The following is a 7,276-nucleotide window of genomic DNA, read 5'->3' as shown; positions in this document are numbered from 1 at the left end:
GCCTAGGCAGTCACCAAGGTGTGACAGCATCGCTGATGCCAGGAGGCAGTTTTGGGAGGGGTCTTTGGAGGGGAATAATTGTGAAGTCCCCAAGGCTGGAGAAAGTGTGAGGGTGCTCCAAGGCTGGAGGTCAATGTGGGGTGGGTAGGAATAACCCAGGGGAGCTCTCACAGGAATAATGAGCCCCCCAGGGGTCAGGGGTGGAAGGAAGGGGCCTCAGCAGGTCCTGTCTTGCAGGGCCTTTCTGTAGGGCATCTGAGAGACAATCCCTGGGGCTCCTGAGGTCACCAGTACCCCAGGTGGGGTGTTTTCCAGGGTCAGACCTTTTTGGGTCCTGGAGCAAGGAAATGAAACTGGCTTCTTCCTCCCCTCTGCCTGGTTGGTGCTGGGCAAACTCCCTTTGGGGAGTCCTGGGGCTCCTGGGCGGGGAAGCGCCTTGAGCCCTGGGAAACAGACGGGCCACCCCTTGAAAGCCAGCAGCAGGAACAGGTGGAGCTATGCACCTCTGCATCCTTTTATTGTGGAATTGAAACTGGGTTTTCTTGGCGATGTGCAAGTCTGAGGGTGGGTCCGGGGTTTCCCCTGCTCCTTCTCTGCCAGACGCAGTGTTCATTGAAATCTGACCCCCTAAGCTGGCGCTGAGGGGACCGCGGCCTGGTGCAAGGTGACATCTAGGCTCCAGGGACTGTCAGGGGCCATCTGCACCCTGTGAGCACCAAGTCCACCCACCCCATAGCTCCTGTGCTGCAAGGAGGGCACCTGGCACCAAACGCAGACCCACAGCCTGAGATTTTGAGATTCTTTTTATTTCTGACACAGAGACTTGTTCCGGAACCAGCCACGCCAGGTAGGGATACAAACAGAAGTAATGAGGAGGGCTGGGAAAAAAGAAAAGAAAAGAAAAAGCAAATTATTGAATGTGGTAGTCATGAAATATGGGGTTTGTATTGGATTTCATTGTTACTTTGGGTTTAGAATGAGTGACTGAATGTAGTTTTAGGGCTGGGATAGGCAACTGTAAAGCTCCAGGCAACTGGGATCAGGAGGGTCTTGCTGACCTCCCTGTGCGATGGCTCTTTTGAGCTGTACTTGATAAGGGATATGCCCAACCCTGTGAGTACAGCATCACATTCCTAACACTCTGTGAGTCACAGCAGTCTTCTACAAATAAAAATCATTTCCTTTGCTTTTCTGACCTGGTTAAATGAATCAGATGGTTCCTGCCCATTAATACCCCTAGGTCAGTAACCAAACACGTGCCTGTTAGCTTGCTGCCTCCCTTTTCTTTATTATGCTTTGAACTGGACAAGAAATATATTTCATTTTTACAATGTGTGACTTGGGTTTCTGAAAGTTAAAAGTACCTTAGTGTATGTTGATATGTTTATTTTTAAAATGCTTTACTGGGGTCTACTTTGCATTCACTCTCCTTTGCCATGTCAGATCTAGACAACAATTTTATGTCTCTATACATGAGCCTATTATCAAAATGTCTAATACCCAGGATCATGAATTATGTGGTCTTTTGGGTCTGGTTCTTTCACTCAGCCTAATGATGTTGGGTTTCATTTCTGTGGTAGCGTGTATCATTACATCATTCCTCTTGGATGGCAAGTAGTGTTCTATTGCATGGACAAGACCACACGTTGTGAGCATTCATGTAAGAGTCTTTATGATTATAGGAATTTTATTTCTTTTGCATACTAACTTTGGGTTAGAGTTTCTGTGTCCTCTATTGATTTTATGTGCAACATTTTGAGGAATAGCCCCATTTTTGTTTTGTTTAGCTTTGTTTTGTTTTCAAGGTGGCTACAATATTTTACACTCCCATTTGCAGCATATGTGAGTTCCATATTCCTCACTTCTTTTCTAACATTTGTCATTGTACCTTTGCTATAGCCATTTAAGTGGGTGTTAGTTAATTAGTATTACTTGTTGTTTGACTTGTATTTTTTTTTACCAACGAATGAAACTGAGCCAATTGGCAAATTGTGTATCTTCTAAGGAAAATGCCTATTCAGTGATCATAGAACCTCTCTCCTCCCTCTAAATATCTGCCATTCAAAATCCCATGAAACACATGGGGGGTGGGCAGTGTTCAAGTTGGGGACACTGGGAAGTCCTCAGGCCACCCCTGCATGAGGGCTGCCCCAGGAGAGCAGGGTGAGCTTGTGAAGGCCCTGAAGCTCTGACAGCCCTGCCCACCTGAGACAGGGGCCCACACAGAGGAGGTGGTCTTGCCAGCCCCCCCAATGCCTGGGTGTCCTCTAGAGACATTTGGGAGAAGGTTCTTTGCCAACAAGGATCCCTGCTAGCCAGCAGGCAGGTGTGTGTGTGTGTGTGTGTGTGTGTGTGTGTGTGTGTACCAGAATTCTAGTGTTCATAGTGGAATTTGAAAATGAAAGTGTAAAGCTGAAAATTTAATCACACAGGATAACACACCTGCAAAATTAAACCACTGCATGATAACACTCTGCTCTGTGCTAGGTGGGTTGTTCCAGAATGCAGGGCCCTGGGAACCTGCCTCCCGACAGAGCCCTATACAGTGTGTGAGGCCTCATATGTGTGAACCAGGGCAGAAATTTGCTCAAGAGCACGGACCCGGACCCATCAGTTGCCTCCAACAGGGCTGAGGGTAGCCCCTTGTCCTTCCTGAGCATTTTCACTGGGGCTGACCTGGGAGGTGCATGAGGCACTGGGGCTGGGAATTGTGCAGAAGTGCAGAGAGCATGGGAGCCAGGAACTGGTGAGGGGGGCGAGAAATAGGCCTTCCCACTGGAGGAGTCTGGGGAGGCACCCAGACCAGGACCACATTTGGGAAGAGAGACAACTGGCCCTGGATGTCCTTTTCTTGTGAAGACCAGCAGCTATGGGGCCTTCAGAAGGGCTTGAAGATGAACCCCCTCAGTTAGCACGCCACCTGAGCACATCCTTCCAGGGAGCCAGGAGCAGCTATGGTGTCCCCTGAAGTCCCAGATCTATGAGTGGAAGGTGGGACTCCCTGGAGGAGCAAGGAAGAGGCTCTTCAGTGGGGCGGAGGGCCACACTCTAGGAGGTGCGGTGCCTTCACGCTTGACCATTCCTGCATCCCTTGCAGTGCCTGAAAGTGCTCACCATAAGCAGCCAGAACCTACCTTCTGGGGACCACAAGAGGCATGGGGACCTCACATGCTTCTTTGTGATCATGGCTGAGGACTGGCAAGGCTGAATCATCAAACACACACCTGAATCAGTGGGTCCCTGCCAGCCTGCCATGACCCTCTGACATGCTATTGGTTCTGGGTCTGTGGGAAGACACTCAGCCACCCACTCAGTGACCACCGCTCTTTGTAGATGCATGACCTCTTATCACAACCCCAAATCTACCAGCAACTCTTCTGAAGCCCTTCCCTAGCAGAGCTGCTCAACTGGATCAGCTGGACCTTCAGAATCCACTTTGCAGGAATGCAGAAGAAAAGGTGGTGCGTGTGCCTCTTCTGCCCCGCCTGTTTCATGCACACAGGGGAAGGGGATGAACCAGCCAACCTTAACTCCAGCTGATGATCTGTCACCATCTCTCATCACCCCCAGATGGGACTGTCTAGTTGCAGGAAAACAAGCTCAGGGCTCCCTCCTGCTGATTCTACATATGGCGACTTGCATAATTATTTCATTATATATTACAGTGTAATAATAATAGAAATAAAATGCACAATAAATATAATGTGCTTGAATCATCCCGAAACCATCCCACTGCCTCTTACCCCCAACCTCTCCTCTGTGGAAAAATTGTCTTCCATGAAACCAGTCCTTTGTGCCAAAAAGAGTGGGGACTGCTGGCATAATGCATTTGAGATTCATTTATGTTATTTTTAGGTTTTTTTAGACAGTGTCTCACTCTGTCACCAGGCTGGAGTGCAGTGGTGCGATCTCAGCTCACTGCAATCTCTGCCTCCAGAATTTCAAGCAATTCTCCTGCCTCAGCCTCCTGAGTATCTGGGACTACAGGCACTCACCACCACACCTGGCTAATTTTTGTATTTTTAGTAGAGATGGAGTTTCACCATGTTGGCAAGGGTGATCTCAAACTTCTGACCTCAATTGAACCACCTGCCTTGGCCTCCCAAAGTGCTGGGATTACAGGTGTGAGCCACCGTGCCTGGCTTCATTTATGTTATTGTTTGTATCAGTTCTTTTTAAAATTGCTGGGCAGTATATCATTGTATGGCTGTCCGACAGTTTGTTTATCCATTTCCCAGTTGAAGAACATTTGAGGTGGTTCCAGTTTTTTGGCAAAGATGATGGAAACTGCTGTAAATATTTGCATACAGGTTTTTGTGTGAACATACGTTTTTGTTTCACTTGGGTAAAATGAATACGTGGGATTGTTATGTCTGAAGGTGCATGTTTGACTTTATAAGAAATGGCCCTACTATTTTTCCAAGTGTCAGCATCATTTTGCATTCCCACCAGCAATGCAGGAGAATTCTGGTTGCTGCGCATTCTCACCAACTCTTGGTATTATTAGTTTTCTTTTTCTTCCTGTCTTAGGTCATATACTGTGATGTCCTTCAGGTTCAACAGTGTGGCTCCAAATGATGAAATTTCATTCTGGTTTTCTAGCTGAAGACGATTCTATTTGTGCACATATACCAGGTATCCCATTGAATACAGTTGGATAAGTAGAGGATGACACTAAATATATGAGCACAGGAAAATGCACAGATTGCTAAAGAGGCACAGGATTGGCCAGATCATGAAATGCTTTCAATGCTGTGATTACATGCTTCCTGTGATGCACTGGCCCAAGTCAGGAGGAGAAACAAACTCCTCCACTACATTTCCATAACAGCTGTTTCAAGATTAGACTCTTAGCCAGGCGCAGTGGCTCATGCCTGTAAACCTAGCACTTTGGGAGGCCAAGGTGGGTGGATCACCTGAGGTCAGGAGCTCAAGACCAGCCTGGCCATTATGGTGACACTCCATATTTTTTTTTAAAAAAGATTAGACTCTTAATAAAACTTTACACAGATTATTGGTTCACAGAAGTAAACAGAGAGGAGCAATAAATCTAGAATTTGTACTGTCTAAAATGGTAGCCATTAGACATGTGAGGCTATTTAAATCCAAATTTGGTGGGGCGCTGTGGCTCATGCCTGTAATCCTGGCACTTTGGGAGGTTGAAGTCGGTGGATCACCTGAGGTCAGGAGTTCGAGACTAGCCTGGCCAATATGACAAAACCCCATCTCTACTAAAAAAATAAATTAAAAAAATTAGCCAAGCATGGTGGTGTATGCCTGTAATCCCAGCTACTCAGTAGGATGATAGAGGCCAGTGGAGGGGACCTTGTGGACTAGGGCAGCAAGAAATGCTTCATAGGAGAGAAGGAGCACATAGCAGTGACAATGGGAAAATTTGGTAGCCAGAGAGAACAGGGAAAGCCTTCAGGTAAAGAGAGTGATTTAAGCAAAATCGTGTAAGCAGAAACATGCAGCAAGAGGGAGGAGGCTGCTACTGATCCCATCTATTTTCCCTGTCTGACTTGATTGTAGCCATTTCAGACAATTTTCTGAATACATTATGCATTTTCACATCTCCAGGCATTTGCCGAGACCCCTTCTTCTGCCTATAACTCCCTTTCCACCTTCTTCCCTTGTATTTCAAGACCCAGCCCAAGACTCATCCCCTACAGTTCCCAGTCTCAGAAAGGTGAATCCCAAGCCCATGGTTTCATGGCTCATAAATGGAATCTGAGATGTCAATAGACTTGTTCTTTCTATTTTCCCACTTTTAGTAAAGAAAGGAGAGAAACTCTTTGCTAGGTCAATAGTCAACCTCAAATTTATCCTTTTGCTCTAATTCTCATTTCCAAATGGCAGGCTTTCTTACAGTGGGGCACACCCACCAGCCTGGCCAGGCTGGCAGCCCAATTCTGTAGGAGCCCTTGGCTGTGAATTTCTATGGCAGCTGGAACTGTAAGGAGCTTCCCAAGGCTCCCCAAGAGAACTGGAGAGCCCCAGGCTCTTCCCACAGCATTCTTGATCATGTTCTCATTTCCTCCTCCAGAAACATGCAGCTAAAATAAGCCCAGAAGCTGAGGAAGGGCTGAGTCGGACCCTCAGAGTGGAGCAATCACTGCGTGGCTGCTCCTTGTAAGAAACATCCCGAGGCCTCCCTGAGACGGTGCGCGCTGGACCGAGGGCCCCAGCCAGGGAGGCATGGCCACTGAGCTCATGGCCAGACTGCCCCTCGGTAGCGTCCACATCGGGAGTGGCAGTGCTCGCCCGAGCTATGGGTGCGCCTGAGGGGCAGGTTCGCCTCCCGCCAGCCCTGGCAGCTCCGCTCGGGTCGAGCCCAGACCCTGCCGCTGAGCCACAGCTGAGCTGCATAGCCCTCAGAGCCCAATTATATACAGCCCTGCTCTGGGATACACCTCCATTGAATTTAAGAGACAGTCCTCGGCTGGGCATAGTGGCTCACGTCTGTAATCCAAGCACTTTGGAGGCCAAGGCGGGCAGATCACCTGAGGTCGGGAGTTCAAGACCAGCCTGACCAACATGGTGAAACCCTGTCTTAAAAAAACAACAACAACAGCAAAAGAGACAGTCCTCATCAGCACTGACTTTCAGCTACGGAATCGCAGACAGTTGATGATTAAGCACCAGCCGTGTAAATGAATATCAGGTGCGGAGCAGGATGATGCCCAAGGGTGGGTGCCCCAAAGTGCCACAGCAGGAAAGCCTTTCCCTCTACAGCGACATGCTGGAGAAGTGGACTGGTAAAAAGGATAAAGTTTCTCTAACCAAGACCCCAAAGCTGGAGAGTGGTGATGGCAGGAAGGAGGTGAGGGAGCGAGCCAGCAAGCGGAACCTGCCCTTTACTGTGGGTGCCAATGGGGAGCAGAAGGACTCAGACACAGGACCGCTGGGGTCCTGCTTGTCCTGGGGCAGCCACGAGGAGCCCTCGTCAGGAGCACCTTGGGCTGAAGCTGCCTGCCCCTCTACACGTGGATGTTTCTTTGGAACAAGGGGAACAGTTATGATTTTCTTACTTTGCTTTGGCCTGTGAATAACCCCCTTTTCTCTGGTGCCTGTGTATGTGCTCTGCAGTGCTGATGGGAACATTCCCGTCCTTCAGCGTTAGGTGGGTGGCATATTCAGTCTTTCCCAACATCATGTTTACTCTTGGTGCTTCAGAGATGGCTGCTCTGATGTTTCCTGCTCCCACATTCCTGGAGGAAAGTGGCAGCCTTAGCCATTGTTGTCTGGGGACTTCTCAGAACTGTGAATGCCAGAC

The sequence above is a fragment of the Callithrix jacchus genome, chromosome 14, assembly GCF_049354715.1.
Source record: "Callithrix jacchus isolate 240 chromosome 14, calJac240_pri, whole genome shotgun sequence".
In the NCBI taxonomy this organism is placed as follows: Eukaryota; Metazoa; Chordata; class Mammalia; order Primates; family Cebidae; genus Callithrix; species Callithrix jacchus.
The sequence above is the reverse complement of the archived record's forward strand: the minus strand, read 5'-3'. Positions refer to the sequence as shown.